This window comes from Hemiscyllium ocellatum, unplaced genomic scaffold, assembly GCF_020745735.1.
Source record: "Hemiscyllium ocellatum isolate sHemOce1 unplaced genomic scaffold, sHemOce1.pat.X.cur. scaffold_2539_pat_ctg1, whole genome shotgun sequence".
Taxonomy (NCBI): domain Eukaryota; kingdom Metazoa; phylum Chordata; class Chondrichthyes; order Orectolobiformes; family Hemiscylliidae; genus Hemiscyllium; species Hemiscyllium ocellatum.
Window position 1 is genome coordinate 8,544 of NW_026868124.1, and position 16,801 is coordinate 25,344.

Consider the following 16,801-nt stretch of genomic DNA (forward strand, 5'->3'; position numbering starts at 1 on the left):
ACAAGCCCTTCAGCCCTCAATATTGTGCTGACCTTTTATCCTACTCTGAAGACGAAACTAACCTGCATATCTTACATTTTACTGTCATTGATGTGCCTATCCAAGAGTTGCTTAGATGTGTGTAATGTGTCTGAATCTACCACGGCTGGCAGTCCATTCCACACACCCACCACACTGTGTCAATAACATACCAGTCCCGTCCATGCCGACAGGATATCCCAACCCCATCTAGTCCTACCTGCCAGCACCTGGCCCATATCCCTCTGATATCTAAGCTAAACGTACCGCCAATTACCTTAAACTTATGTCTCCTTGTGATCGCCATTTCACCATGGGAAATAGTCTCTGGTTATCCACTCCATCTATGCCTCTCATTCCCTTGTACACCTCTATCATGTCACCATTCTTCCTCCTTCGCTCTGATCAGAAAAGCCCCAGCTTCTACAACCTACCTTCTATGGGCATGCCCTCCAGTCCAGGCAGCATCCTGTTCAATCTCCTCTGCACTGTCTTTAAAGCTTCCACATCCTTCCTATAATGAAGCAAACAGAACTGTTCACAATATTCCAAGTGTGGTCTAACTGAGGTTCTGTAGAGCTGCAGCAAAACCTCGCATCTTTCAACTCAATTCCACTGCTAATGAAAGCCAATACACCATATGCCTTCTTAACACCCTGTCAACTTGGGTGGTAACCTGAGGGAAACAGGATCCCTTTGTTCCTGCACGCTGCTAAGAATTCTGCCTTTAACCACATAAAGGTTTTCTGCAGAATCCTCCGATCTCAAACTATGCCTACCTTTGTAAGTTCCTCCAGACCCTACAACACTCATAAACTGTGAAACCTCCTCAAGTCCCTATATTCCTAATGTCTGCAAAATCCTGCCATCCTGATGTCCCTCCATATCTCTGTAACCCCCACCATCCTCCAGTGCCCTTCTAGGGAACATTGCAGAGGAAGGACGAGTTGGAGAGTCTGGGCCATGTTACGAGGTATGAAGGGCTGCAGAACCTGGAGGATGGTACAAATGTAGGAAGGGACTTGGGACCTGCAGGAGGTTGCGCAATTCATAGAACCTGCAGATGTGACCGAGGAAGGCTTGTGGAACCTGGAGGATATTATGAATTGAACCGCAGGTAATTTTTGATTGGACCATTCAGCCGATCTTACAGTCATAGAGATGTACAGCGTGGAAACAGACCCTTCAGTCAAACCCGGCCATGCCGACAGGATATTCCAACTCAATCTAGTCCCACCTGCCTGTACCTGGCCGATGTCCCTCCAAACTCTTTCTATTCATATATCCATCCAAATACTTCTTAAATGTTGCAATTGTACCATCTGTAAGATTGGCTGAAAGATCCAATCAAAAATTACCTGTAGTTCAAATTATAACATCCTCCAGGTTCCACAATACATTCACGGTCCCATCCTGCAGATCAGATATCTCAACCCAATATAGTCCCACCTGCCAGCACCCGGCCCATCTCCCTCTAAATCCTTCCTATTCATACATCCATCCAGATGCCTTTTAACTGTTGCAGTTGTACTAGCCTCCACCACTTCCTCTGCAAGCTCATTCCATACATGTCCTATCCTCTGCGTGAAAACGTTGCCCCTTAGTTCTCTTTAATATCTTTCTCCTCTCACCCTAAACCTTGCCCTACAATTCTGGACTCGCACACCCCAGGGGAAACACTGTCTATTTACCTTATCCATGTCCCTCTTGATTTTATAAACCCCAATAAGGTCACCCCTCAGCCTCCGACTCTCCAGGGAAAACAACCATCGCCTGTTCAACTCTCCCTATAGCTCAACCCTGGCAACATCCTTGTAAATCTTTTTTGAACCCTTTCAATTTTCACAACATCCTTCCGATAGGAAGTAGAAAAGAGTTGCATGCAGTCTTCCAAAAGTGGCCTAACCACTGTCCTGTACAGCCGCAACATGACCCCCCAACTCCTGTATTCAATACTCTGACCAGTAAAGGAATGCATACCAAGTGCCTTCTTCGCTACCCTGACTACCTGTGACTTTACTGTCAAGGAACTCTGTATTTCATTTGAAAAATTGCACAGACAGAGTGGCCTGAGGTCTTCTGGGTAATGCTAGTTCAGTCTAAGCTGGTAGGCGGAGGCAGTGAAGTATTTGCAGTGCTGTCTGATGAATGGTCGAGAGATAATGCACATGTCAAACAGGCTATTGTAAGTGCTTATGGATTGCTATGAAAGGGAAGCCACTACAATTCCCTTTACTGTACCATCGCTAACAGACAAAGCTCCTTCAGACCTATATCCTCCGAATTGTTGAAACCTGCTATCGCCATGGCAACCCCTATTATTTCCAAACATTGTTGAGTCTCTAAAACCATCCCTATCAGTTTAATCTCCTCCTCTGCATACAACACTCCAGGTCTGTGTAATCTCTTTAAATCCTTCAGTTCCTATATACCTATGTGTAGGTGTGACTGCTTGGATGATAATACAGGAGTCATGGTTACCAAGTTTGGGAGTGAGACTGAAATTGGTGATAAAGTGGACAGTGAAGAGGGTTATCGAAGAGTACAAAGGGATCAACAGTTCTGCTGGGTCAGTGAGGTTAGAAAGAACAGGTGGAGAAATGCAAGATGTTGTATTGTGGTAAAACAGACCAGGCTGGACTGGTAAAGTAAACATTCGGGCCCTTGTCAATCAGTGACCCAGGGACGCAGATACACAGTCTTTTGAAAGTAGCGTCATGGGTAGACAGGCTGGTGAAGCAGGCGTTTGGGATGGTTACCCTTCATTGGGCAGAGCATTGAGAGTAGGAGTTGGGATGTCATGGTGTGTCTGTACAGGACATTAGTGAGGTCACTGTATAAACATTGTTGATTTTCTGGAAAAAATCAACTTGTTCACGTGTGTCCTTCAGGGAGGGACATCTAGCATTCTTACCTGGTCTGGCTCACATGTGACTCCAGTCCCACAGCAATGTGTCTGACTCTGAGCTGTCTCTAGGCAATTAGCAGTGGGGTAATGTATGCTGGTCCATCCGGTGACATCCTCAGGCCGCGAATGAATCAATGAGAATACATATCTCCATCCCTAACTCTGCAAACAGCTCTAGCTGCAGCAATCCGTACTGGCATTGTAACATTGTTCAGGACTTTGCCTCTCTCTGTAACACCCTCACCACCTCCAGAACCTTCAATTCTCCCTGTTCCTATCATCTGACAATGTTTCCTCTTCCTACTGCACTCCTCCTGCTAGCAGAATCCATAGCAATCTCTTTAACAAATGTGTCCAAGTTTCTAAATGCTGGCTTCTCAGAATTGATCGTTTTTTTTTTCATCTCTTAATCAAATCTGTTAAGTCCTGGGCCAAGACTGTCCGAAGTGGGGAAGGAGCATTGGGAAGGTGTCGAGCACCACGAGACATGCTGTGGGGAAAATAGGAATCCAGGAGAAAACAGCACAAGAAGGGCACTGTCACACCAACGCCAGACCCACCCCCTTCCCATGGCCACCTTGTGCCCCAAGTGTAACAAAGTCTGTGGAAGGCCACATCGGTCTGTACAGCCAATTGCAGACCCCCACCCCCACCCACATCCACGAGAGTGGGAGAGAGTCAGCCTCATCTGTGAGCCACCGCCAAAGAGATGAAGAGTTAGGAAGGTTGAATCCCCTCACAATTATCCCAGTGCCTTTGTTACAAATTCAAACAATTCCCTGTTAATACAGTGCCTAATAATGTGGTATCACTCAGTATCTCTCCATGTGGTATCCCTCGCTGTGTCAGTCTATTTGCTGCCTCTGGCAGCATTTCTCCCTCTTACAGATGCTCTGAGATCCTGAGTCAACAGAATTGTCCATTCCAGAGAGACGCAGCAGCACAGACAAGGGATGAAGACTGGGATTCTCGAGATCTCTGTTGGACTCAGTACCACTCTGCATGTGTTATCCTCATTACATCAGTCGAATTTTCCATTCTGTCTATTTCTGTCTCATGCAGGTAATCAGGATGTTCCTAACTCCTGTCTCATCCATCACCTCATTGAAGCTGGTTGGTCAGCCAGAGAGAGAGAGAGAGATAGAGAGAGGGAGACCTGGAGCCTTCAGTCAATCCTGCAGCCGGTAAGATCACTCACAGTAAACAGCACAAGGTGGAGGTGGTAGACTTCTGTATTCAGACCTGGAAGACAGGACATAGATAGAGAGCTGGGCAAGGAACAGCAACATTCTAGGCTTCATTCCCACCATCTTGTGAGGGTCCCGATTTCACCTCTGCTGTACTGGTCCTCAATGTGACAGCACAGGGGATAGCAGGCATCAATCCTGGTCCATGCTGTGTTAGTGATCTCTGTAATATCCTCCAGTCCAGATAATCCTTCCTCTGTTTGGAATCTCCACACCATTCTCTCTGTCTCTGTCAGGTTCTTCTATCCCTAACATCCTAATTCCTAAACTTCTGCAGTAGATACTCAATTCCTTCATCCCTGTAAACCCTGACTGTCCTGTCTATCCCTGTAAGCTCTTTCCAACAACACCATCCTCCATGTCAATGTATTTATCTTTAACCTCTCCATCGGTCCCTACCTATGTAATCTTCTCCAGCTCACCCTTCCTTAGCTGTGAAAAAATTGTAATCTCCTTGTCCATCTCTAATTCTTTGATCTTTATCTTGTTAAATTTCACCCTCATTCCCGACACCATACCCCTCGCGACCACAGGAACCTCCTTCAATTTGTACAACCCTCCCCATCTGTGTAACTGTCTCCAACCCAGTAACCTGGCATTCCCCATTGCCTTCCGATCTATGTAGCCTCCAGAGCCTAGAAGCCACCTTATATTTATAAACGTCTTCAGTCACGACAACCTTCCATATCTCTGTTAGTATACACAATACTCTCCTAGATGAAACAGCCCCCTGTCTGTGCCTCTCAGTCTGCCTACCTCTTCCTTTCTCCATCCCTATCACTATCTCCAGAATCTAATCCAGCTCCCTGTATCTCTGTAAATTCCTCCAATCCCCAAACCCCTTTGTCCCACTGACGTTCTTGACCAGATGTAACTCTGTTTAACACTAACATCCTCGAGTCCCTGTAAGCTTCCCTATCTCTGCAATCTCTACCCATCTGTTCAATCCCCCACTACTGCGGAATGACTCCCTGCATTCGCCATAAGGCAGATGGAATGACAGTGAACAGATATGATGGAACTGTCATTCCGGAGATGTAGCTGATGATTGATCATCACTGGGAAGTGAATACTGAAGGGTTGTTGGGATAGAGTCATTAGAGTCAATGAGATGTACAGCATGGAAACAGGCCCTTCGGTCTAATCCATCCATGCTGAGCAGATATCCCAAACTAATCTCGTCCCAATAGGCAGACTAGGCAAAACGCCAACAAGTTGTGAAGGAAGGATGAGGTTAATGCATTAATGAGACAGTCATGTGGATCTGAATATGAAAAGTGGAGCTGAGAATAAGCAAGAAGCAGCAACCGTTAGCAGGAATTCTATTGTAGGCACCAACCAGTGATGGGAATGTCAATGTGGTTACAGTCAGGACACTGAATGTACTTGTAGCAAGGGCTGTACAGTACCTGTGTGTGACAGTGGTGTGATCTCCATGCCGACTGATACAGCAGTGAGTATCAGTGCTGTAACGGATAGAATCCTGGATTGTATGCGAGGTAGTTTTCTATAACATCATATCATATTTGTAGATCAAATGCTGTGTACGAATAAATATCCAATAATCCCATTGTAAAGGAGTTTTGTGAGCAGAAACCCATAATATTATGCAGGACATACTGAGTTTGTGCTCAGACCATGAGATGTAGCAGGTGAATGAGGCCATTTGGCCCATTGAGTATACTGTGCCCTTCAGTCAGATCATGGCTGATCTGATACTGTTCAACTCTACTTTCCTGCCTTTTCCACAAAACCCTTGTTTCCCTGATTCATTAAAATCTGCAGGAGGTTACAGAACATTCGGAGAGATAGACAGAAATGGCAAATTGAGTTTATTCTGGACAAGTGTGAGATGATGTCAAATTCAAGAAGGAAGTCAGCATACTGAGGGATATTGATCTACGGAAGGATCTTGGTGCAAGTCAGCAACTCCCTGAAAATGGCAACAGAAGTGTTTTTTTTTAGATTTAGATTAGATTAGACTTAGTGTGGAAACAGGCCCTTCGGCCCAACAAGTCCACACCGACCCGCCGAAGCGCAACCCACCCATAGCCCTACATTTACCCCTTACCTAACACTACGGGCAATTTAGCATGGTCAATTCACCTAACCCGCACATCTTTGGACTGTGGGAGGAAACCGGAGCACCCGGAGGAAACCCACGCTGACACGGGGAGTCGCCTGAGTCGGGAATTGAACCCAGGTCTCCGGCGCTGTGAGGTAGCAGTGCTAACCACTGTGCCACCGTGCCGCCCACGTTGGATTCAGATGTACTTGTAGCAAGGGCTGTACAGTACCTGTGTGTGACAGTGGTGTGATCTCCATGCCGACTGATACAGCAGTGAGTATCAGTGCTGTAACGGATAGAATCCTGGATTGTATGCGAGGTAGTTTTCTATAACATCATATCATATTTGTAGATCAAATGCTGTGTACGAATAAATATCCATTGTTTCAGATGGAAAGGAAAGCAAATGGAGCACTGACCTTCATCGGTCACAACATTGGGTGTAGTGGTTTGCATCTGATGCTGTAATTGTATAAAACGTTTGTTTGGTCACATTTGGAGAACTGTGTGCAGTTCTCATCTCCACACAATAGGGAGGATGGGGAGGCTTTGGAGAGGGTAAAAAAGGTGTTTATCAGCACGTTGCCTATGTTTGGGTTTTTAAGGGTATGTTAGGTGTGTAAGAGGAATTTAAACAAAGTTGGATTGATTTGTGAGGGTATCAGAGGCTGACAGGTGACCAGGTACAGGGATATAACGTTAGGACAGGGATAGATAATGTAGATAGTCAGAATCTCTTTTCCAGTGTGTAAGTTTCAAATACTAGAGAGCAGAGGTTTAAAGTGAACAAGAGAAAGTTTAAATGAGGTGTGTGAGGGAAAGTGTTTTTTTACGTAGAGTGGATGTTACTGAGGGAGGTGGTAGAAGCAGAAATGTGAGTAAAGGTTTGAAGTGGCATTTAGGCAGAAACATGAACGGGAAGAGAATAGAGGGATATGGGCCCATGTGCAGGCAGATTGTATGAGTTAGAATAGCATCATGGACAGCATAGACGTGGTGGGCCGAAGGGCCTGTTGCTGTGCTCTACTGTTCTATTTTCTAACTTCTCAGCATCTGCCCGATCAGAGCCCCTCAGAATCTTGGATGGTTCATTCCATTTCTCTCTCATTATCTAAACTTCAATGGGTTCAACCACAACCTACTCCACCTCCCCTGACAGTAAGTCGGGACCATACTGACATTGTTAGAAAGGATAAGTCAGTATACAATAACTGGCCATTTAGAGACACATTTGATAAAAGAGAATTTGTTCCTGAGCCTGTTGGATTTAATTTGTCTGTGTGAATACAAATGGCAGAGTTGTAAGGGTGTAGGAGGGGTGTAGTGGTGTGGGGGATGTGGTGTATTTGAATTATCAGAAGCCTTTACACAAGTTTTAATAAGGGCTAAGTAGTAACTTGGTAGAGAATAGGGTCCCTTTACAGATCAAAAGGTCACCCATGTGTGGAACCAGAGGAGATGGGTGAGATATTAGACCAAACAGCCTTGTCAGTATTTACTGTGGAGAAAGATATGGAAGCTCGGTAACTTGGGGAAATAAATAGCGATGTCTTGGAAAGAATCCTCACCAGAGAAGAGAAAGTGCTGGAATCTTAAAACAAATAAAGGTAGATCAATCCTCAGTAGCTCATTGGGTCGATACTAGAATATTGTGGGAAGCTAGGGAAGAGATTGCAGTGTCCCTTACAGAGATATTTATATTATCAACAGACACAGTGAGGTACCGGAAGACTGGAGGGAGGCTAAGGCTGTTGCATCACTTAAGGACTGCAGGGAAAAACCAGGAAATTGCAGTCCAGTGTGCCCAGTGATGGGGAAGTTGTTGGAGGAGATTCTGAGAGAAAGGAGCTATGTATATTTACAAAGGCAAAGGCTGATTCAAGATGGTCAGCATGGCTTTGTGAGTAGAAAAACCATATTTCACAAACTGGATTGACTCTTTGCGGAGTTGGACAAGGGATAGATGAAGGCAGAGCAGTTAGCGTTGTCCACGTGGACTTCAGCATCTAGTCAAGAGGAAGAAAGAAGCTAACTTAAGGTTGAGGAAGCAAGGATCAGGCAGGGCTCCAGAGAGTTACATTGGGTGGCGCGGTGTCTCAGTGGTTAGCACTGCTACCTCATAGCACCACGGACTCCATTTCGATGAGAGCCTCAGGCGACTGTCTGTGGGGAGTTTGTACATTCTGCCCGTGTCTGCGTGTGTTTCCTCCAGGTGCTCCAGTTTCCACCCACCATCCAAAGATGTGCAGATTAGGTGACTCAGACATGCTAAATTACCCATAGTGTTCAGGGATGGGTAGTTTGGTGCATTAGTCAGGGCAAATGGAGAGTAACAGGGTGGGGGAATGGGGCTGGGTTGGATACTGTTTGGAGGGTTAATATGGAGGTGTTGGGCCAAATGGCCTGTTTCCATACTGTAGAGATTCCCTGAAGGTACCAGGAAGGAACCAAGGAATGGACTTAGGGCAACTAGAAGGCGGCATGAAAAAGCTTTCTTGGGAAGGCTTAAGGAAAACTGTGAGGCATTCTCCACTTATGTGAGGAACAAGAGGATGGTCAGAGTGAGGATAAGGCCACTCTGGGATAGTGGAAGGAACTTGTCTCTGGAGTCACAGGAGGTAGGGGAGGTCTTTAATGAAAACTATGTCTCAGTATTCACTGCTGAGAAGGGTCTTGTTGTTTGTGAGGACAGCGTGAAACAGGCTGATGTACGTGAACAGGTGGATGTTAAGGAGGAGGATGTGCTGAGAATTTTGTAAAAGATAAGGATAGATAAGTCGCTGAATCAGACTGGATGCGTCCAAAGTTACTACATGAAGCGAGGGAATGGGTTGCTGCGCACCTGGTGATGACCTTTGCACCCTCACTGTCCACTGGAGTCGGACCAGTTGATTGGAGGCAGGAAAATATTATTCCCTTGTTCATGAAAGGGAATAGGAATAATCCTGGGAATTGCACATCTGTCAGTCTTATGTCTGTGGTGTGCAGACTATTGGAGAGGATTCTGAGATAGAGGATTTATTTTTCCTGAGGAAACCATAGTTTGATTAAAGATAGTCAGCATGTTTGTATAAGGGACAGGTCATGCCTTAAAAGTCATATTGAATCTTTTAAGAATGTGACAAAACACCTTTATGGCTTATTCAGGAAATACGGAGGCATGGGATACAGGGAAACCTGTCTGTCTGGATACAGGATTACTGGCCCACAGAAGACAGAGGGTGACGATAGACGGAAATAATTCATCCTGGAACTCAGTGACCAGTGGTTTTCTGTAGGGTGTGATTACAGCACTTCTGCTCTTCGTGATTTTATGAATAAGTTGGATGTGTGAGTGGAAGGGTCGGTTAGTAGACTGGCCAATGACACGAAGGTTGGTGGCGTGGCTGACAGTGTGAAGGTCTGTTCCAGATTGCAACGGGACATTGACAGGATGCAGAGTTGAGTCGAGAAGTGGCAGATGGAGGTCAATCTGGAAAAGTGTGAAGTCATTCATTTTGAAGATTGAATTTGAATGCAGAAGGCAGGATCTTTGGCAGTGTGGAGGAACAGAGGGATCTTGGGGTCCAAGTCCATAGATCCCTCAAAGTAGCCACCCATGCTGATAGGCTTGTTAAGAAGGGATATATTTTGTGGGATTTCATTAGTTTGGGGATTGAGTTTTAAAGCGGTGAGGTTATGCTGCAGCTCTCTACAGCCCTGGTTAGACCCCACTTAGAATATTGTGTTCAGTTCTGGTCCCTTCATTACAGGAAGGATGTGGAAACTTGAGAGAGGGTAAAGAGGAGATTTACCAGGATGCTGCCTGGACTGGAGGGCATGTCTTATGAAGAAAGGTTGAGGGAACTACGGCTTTTCTCATTGGAGTGAAGAAGGGTGAGGTGCGACTTGGCAGAGGTGAACAAGGTGATGAGAGGCATTCACAGAGTGAATAATAAGAGATATTTTTTACGCTCATATAAATAGCTATTACAGGGGGTATAATTTTCGGGTGATTAGCGGATGGTTAAGTGGAGATTTCAGAGGTAGGGTCGTTGCATACAGAGTGGTGGCTGTGTGGAATGCACTGCCAGCGGTGGCAGTAAAAGCAGATGCATCAGGGATATTTAATATACTTCTGGGTAGGCACATGGATGATAATAAAATGAAGGGTATAGAAGTTAGATTCAAAGAGATGTACAGCACGTAAACAGACCCGTCGGTCCAACCCGTCCATGCCGACCAGATATCCCAACCCAGTCTAGTCCCACCTGCCAGCACCCGGTCCCTATCCCATCAAAGCCTTCCTATTCATATACCCAACCAAATGCCTCTTAAATGTTGCAATTGTACCAGCCTCCACCCTTCATCTGACAGCCTGTTCCATACACGTAAAACCCTCTGCGTGAAAAAGTTGCTCCTTAGATCTCTTTTATATCTTTCCCCTCTCACCCTAAACCTATGCCCTCTAGTTCTGGACTCCCCAAACCCAGGGAAAATACTTTGTCTATTTACCCTATCCATGCACCTCATAATTTTGTAAACCTCTATAAGGTCACCCCTCAGCCTCCCGAAGCTCCAAGGAAATCATCCCCAGCCTGTTCAGCCTCTCCCTACAGCTCAAATCCGCCAACCCTGGCATCATCCTTGTAAATCTTTTCTGAACCCTTTCAAGTTTCCCAATATCTTTCTGATAGTAAGGAGACCAAAATTGCATGCAATATTCCAACAGTGGCCTATTCAATGTGCTGTACAGTCACAACATGGCCTCCCAACTTCTGTACTCAATACTCTGAGCAATAAAGGAATGCATACCAAACGCCTTCTTCACTATCCTATCTACCTGGGTCTCCATTTTCAAGGAGCTATGAACCTGCACCCCAAGGTCTCTTTGTTCAGCAACACTCCCGAGGACCTGACCATTTCATGTATCAGTCCTATTAAGATTTGCTTTCCCAAAGTGCAGCACGTTGCATTTCCCTGAATTAAACTCTATCTGCCACTTTTTTTTTAATCTTATGGTCAGATAAAAGATTGGCATGTCATCATGGCCGAAGGGTCTTGTTCTGTACTTTTCTGTGTTCTACGTGTCATATGTGTAAACTGAGTAATAAACTCAGATCAGTGTAAAAGGATATGGCACTCAGGAGGAGCTAGTCAACTGGACAAAAAATTGGTCTTGATGGTTGGAGACAGGGTGATGGGAGACATGTTGTTTTTCTGACTGGAGGCATGTGACCAGCGGTGTAGTGGGTCCACTGTTGTTTGTCATTTGGATAAATGGTTTGGATGGGAATATTGGTTTCCTGGTAAGGAAGGTTTTTGGGTGATACTGACATTGGTGGGAAAGTGGACAGTGAAGAAGGTTGTCTATGATCCAGCAGGATGGACAGTACTGCTGGGAGAGTGGGCTGAAGAATAGCAGATGGAGTTAAATAAGATAAATGTGAAGTGTTCCATTTTGGTTAAACAAACCAGGGTGGGACTTGTACAGTTACTGTTCGGGCCCTGGGTAGTGTTGTCAGTCAGAGACCCAGGGATGCAGGTACACAATGTGGTGTCACAGGGAGACAGGCTGGTGAAGCAGGCGTTTGGGATGTCTACCTTCATTGGGCAGAGCATGAAGAGAAAGGGTTGGGACGTCATGTTGTATCTGTACAAGACATTGGTCAGGCCACTATAAAAGCATTGTTGATCAGTGGGAAAAACACATCTGGTTCACTGACCTTTTGTGTATAACATCTGACATTTTAACCTGGTCTGGCTAACATGTGACCCCAGACCCCCTGCAAGATGGCTGACTCTGAGCTGTCCTCTGGGTAATTAGCAGTGACACCTTCATCCCATGAATGAATAAATAAAAATACCTATGTCCCTCCCTACCTCTGCAAACCCCCACAGCTGCAGCAATCCGTACTGGCTTTGTAACACCCTGACCACTCTCTGTAACACTCTCACCACCTCCAGCACCTTCACCTCTCCCTGTTCCTTTTGTGACATTATACCCTGACAGTGATTCCCCTTCCCACTGCTGCCCTCCTGCTAGCAGATCCTTTGCAATCCCTTTAAAACTTATTCCTAAAACACAATCTCACTTCAGGATTTCAAGTAATTTTTGGTGATCTTCTAAGCCTCATAATCTAATATGATACATTTTGTCCTGAGTGAGGGGCCGGTGGGGATTTCTTGCTGAGGTTTTGTCTGTTTCAATGGAATCTTATTTTGTTGAGTGATTTACACTGTTCCTTCAAATATTTTCCACTGTTCATTTACAGACCCATATTTCAGTCTGTTTCGCCTCTTTACCTTGGTCAGTTCTCCTCTCAAACCCAAGTAATTGGCTGTTTTTGTTTCTAGTTGTAGCTTTTCCTTTCTGTGATTCACTTTAAAACTTTATATTTATTTAAACTGTATTTTATCACAATTTCCCTGAGGATCTCTGCAGGTGACATTACTCATCCACTAAGTTTGATCACACAACGGTCGCTCTGAGACAGTTACATCCCTAACCAATTGCACAATTTGTTATTCAAAAAAACACTGAAAAAAAATTCTCTGAACTCCTCTTCCAATATCACTGTTGTCAGTGTGAGTGTCCCAGATTATGTGAATATTGAAGTTTCCCAAAATTATCACAATGTGTTTCTTAAAAAAATTCCAGTGAGTTCCTGTGTAACGCAGTGATGAGCAATGGAATGCTGTTCGGTAGCTAAAACTGTTCTTCTGCTTGTGTCCTTGGCAAGTAGTAGCCAGAATTTACATTCAGACTGACTCCACTTCATGATCTGAGACCAAATGCTTTCTCTGTAATGCCTTTCTTACCCATTATTGTTTGCGTTACCCATTTTGCCTGAATTTCCGCAAGGTTGTGATCCATTGACTATTTCTGTCCACCTTTTGTTCACCCTGTAACCACATCTCTCTGGTGTCTAAACCTCTTTTATCTCGGTGTCACAAATCAATCTACCTTATTGAAGAGACATTCAAAAAACATAATTTACTCTTTCCCATAATTTCCTGTCACAAACCGATTCCCTGATGTACAGTTTTAGTTAAGCTCTGTCCCATCCTGTTCCTTTCTGCTTGTCTTCTGCCACATTCCCATACTGCTCCCATTCTTCACCTTTTCCCTTTGGATTTGGAAAGCTCCTTTCACTGGCATCCTCTCTGTCAGTTGAAAGCCCCATCCATAAACTTACCGATATGATTGGCCCGAACCCTGGCCCCAGCGCAGTTCCAGGGGGACCATCCTCATGGATTATTTATTAAATCAGGTATGGGATGTGGGTATCTCTGGCTGACCAGCCTTTCTTGCCCAGCCCGAGCTGCCCTTGAGCTGAGTAACTTGCTCGGCCATTTCAGAGGGTAATTGAGAGGCAAACACTTTGCTGTCGGGATGTCGTGCAGACCACGTGAGGATGAGCAGATGTCCTTATCTAAAGGACAAGGGTTTGGGGTTTTTGAACATCTGCAATGGTTTCATATTTATTTATGGATTGTTAATTACTATTTTTAAAATTATTTATGGTGAGATTAAAACCCACTTCCCCTGAACATTAGCTGAAGTTTTGGATAAATTCTCTCGCAGTAATACCACTCGGTCATCAATTCGCCTGCTCAGTGGTTGCTCATCCCTGAGCACTGATACCAGGGCATCATGAAGCTAAACCCATTCTTCCAACATGACTGTGTGATCCTGAGGTCTTCCAGCACTCTGGTGATATCATTCAGTCTCTCTCCCTTTGGTATCCCTAATTGCAGCCTCTGTCAGAGCCTCCCTCTCTTGCAGTTACTCCAGATCCTGAGCGAACAGAATTCTCCATTCCAGAGAGATGCAACAGCGCAGACCAGGGATGGAGTGGGATTTTCCAGATCTCTGTGGGGTTCATTTCCATTCTCCATGTGTAAACCTCACTGCATCAGTCTAATTCCCCATTCTGTCTATTTTTCTGTCTCCTGTAGGTACTCAGGAAAGTGCTGACTCCATAGACTTCCCAATTGCTGGGTGTCTCGTCCAACACCTCATTGAAGTTGATTGGTCAGCCAGAGAGACAAAGGGCAGAGAGATCTGGAGCCTTCAATAAATCCTGCAGTGAGGTAAGTTCACTCACAGTGTACACAGCAGGGAGCAATGGGAGGGCTCCAAACATCATCTAACATGACATGACATAGATACAGTGCTGGAGGGTAAGTACAGTACAGTACAGAAACACCCCTGGCTGAATCACCACGTCTACATTAACTTACGTTGCACTGAGACAGCATGGGGAGTTCATAATTATCAATCCAGACCGGTGCTGTCTTAGTGAGCATCAGGGCAACAGAGGGGAAAGCAGGCCTCCGACGAGATGTTGTGAATGCTGCCTGGGATCTTTCTGTTCTGTGTTCTCCCTCCAACACTGTACTAAGACTCACTACTCTGCAACACTCTATGTGTGGCATGGCTTGTGCACCGGTGTCTTCAGTCATTTTTAACTCCTATAACAGTTCCTGTCCCTGTAACCTCCTCCCTTCCTGATAGACCCTCCACATATTTGAAACGTACTGCATTTTAGACTACCATCCCTTTCACTATAACTTGTTTCAGTGTCCACAACATGCTTTACTTCCGTACTATAATCCTCTTTACCTGGATACAGAGTGATACAGCACGGAAACAGAACCTGTGGTCCAACTCGTCAATGCTGCCCATGTTTCCTATACTGAATGAGTCTCATTTGCCTGCGTTTGGCCCTTAGCTCTTCAAACCTTCCCCTCTCCATGTTCCTGCCCAAAGGTCTTTTCCATGTTGTCATTGTTCTTGTTTCTCCCATGTGCCCCCTGGCACAAGGTTCTGTCTGTGCACCATCCTCTGTGGATAATGTTGCCCCTCAGCTCCCTCTTTAAATCTTTGCTCTCTCACCTCCAGTTTGTACCCTCAAGTTTTGGACTCCCTTACCCTTGGCTATTCACCATTCTTAGGCCCAATCCTTGTGACACTCCACCGGTCACTGTCCTCCAGTCTGATAAGCAACCCTCACCACTACCCTCTGTCTTCTACCTTTGAGCCAGTTCTGTATCTAAATAGCTACTTCTCCCTGTATTCCATGAGATCTAACCTTGCTAACCAGTCTCCCATAGGGAACCTTGTCGAACGCCTTACTGAAGTCCATATAGATCACATCTACCGCTCAGCCCTCATCAATCCTTATTGTTATTTATTCAAAAAACTCAGTCAAGTTTGTAAGGCATGATCTCCCACGCACAAAGCCATGTTGACTATCCCGATTCAGTCCTTGCCTTTCCAACTACATGTACATCCTGTCCTTCAGGATTCCCTCCAGCAACTTGCCCACCACCGAGGTCAGGCTCACTGGTCTATAATTCCCGGCTTGTCCTTACCACTCTTCTTAAACAATGGCACCGCATTAACCAACCTCCAGTCTTCCGGCACCTCACCTGTGACTATTGATTATACAAATATCTCAGCAAGAGGCTCAGTAATCACTTCTCTCGCTTCCCACAGAGTTCGAGGGTACACCTGATCAGGTCTTGGGAATTTACCCACCTTTATGCATTTCAAGCCATCAACACTTGCTCGTCTGTAATATGGATATTTTGCAAGGTGTCACTATCTATTTCCCGACATTCTATATCTTCCATATCCTTTTCCACAGTAAAAGCTGATGCTAAATACTTGTTTAGTATCTCTGTCTTTTAAACGTTGTCATTGTACCCACATCCACCCTTCTTCAGCAAGTTCATTCCACAATCAAAACACCGTCTGTGGAACAATTTGCCCCCATGTCTTTTTTTGAACATTGCTCTCTTCTAAACTTTAAGACGTGGTCCCTCCTCTTGGGAGTCCCCCATCCTGTGTTAAAGACAATTACCATTAAATCGATCTATATACCTTATTTTTTAAAATTTACTTTTATAACATCACGTCTCAACTTCCAGGCTCGAGTGAAAAAAGACTCAGCCTGTCCAGCCATTTTGCAGAACTCAAGCCTTCCATACCCAGCAACGTCCTGGTAAATCTCTTCTGAATCCCCTGCAGCTTAATAATATCCTCCCTATAACTGGGCGACCAGAACTGGACAGAGTATTGCAGAACAGGCCTCACCAATGTCTGTGCAATCTCAACATGACGTCCCAAATTCTCCATTCAATGGACTGAGCAATAGTCAGGCATGCCAAGCACTGTCTTATCCATCCTGTGATGCAAACTTCAAGAATTATGTACCTGAACCCGGAGGTCCCTCTGCTCTAAAACACTAACTGAGGTCCGAACAGTAATTGTATCGGCTCTACCTTTGTTTGTTTTACCAAGTGCATTATATTGCATTTATTCAGATTGAAGTCCATCTGCAATTTTTCAGCTCATTCACCCATATCATCAAGATCCCTTTGTAATCTTAGCAAACCTCCTTCACTGTCCACTCTGTCACCCTCCAGCCTTCCAGCCCATCACACATGGCTGTCATTGGTACAAATACCTTTGTTAGCGGCTCCACAGTTCCTTCCCTAACATCCCATAATGCCCTGTGATACATGTAATCAGGTCCTGGGGCTTTCCATACCTTTGTGTTTTAAAACGTC

General features: G+C 45.1%; 1 long non-coding RNA gene across 1 annotated transcript in view; it reads left to right on the forward strand.

Moving 5' to 3' along the window:
- The first annotated feature begins 3,996 nt into the window (after positions 1–3,996).
- Positions 3,997–16,801, forward strand: part of LOC132812041 (uncharacterized) — a 33,580-nt gene continuing 20,775 nt past the window's right edge. The window contains exons 1-2 of the long non-coding RNA XR_009643454.1: positions 3,997–4,110; positions 14,183–14,317. This is a non-coding gene — a long non-coding RNA (uncharacterized LOC132812041). The remainder of the gene's footprint in view (positions 4,111–14,182; positions 14,318–16,801) is intronic.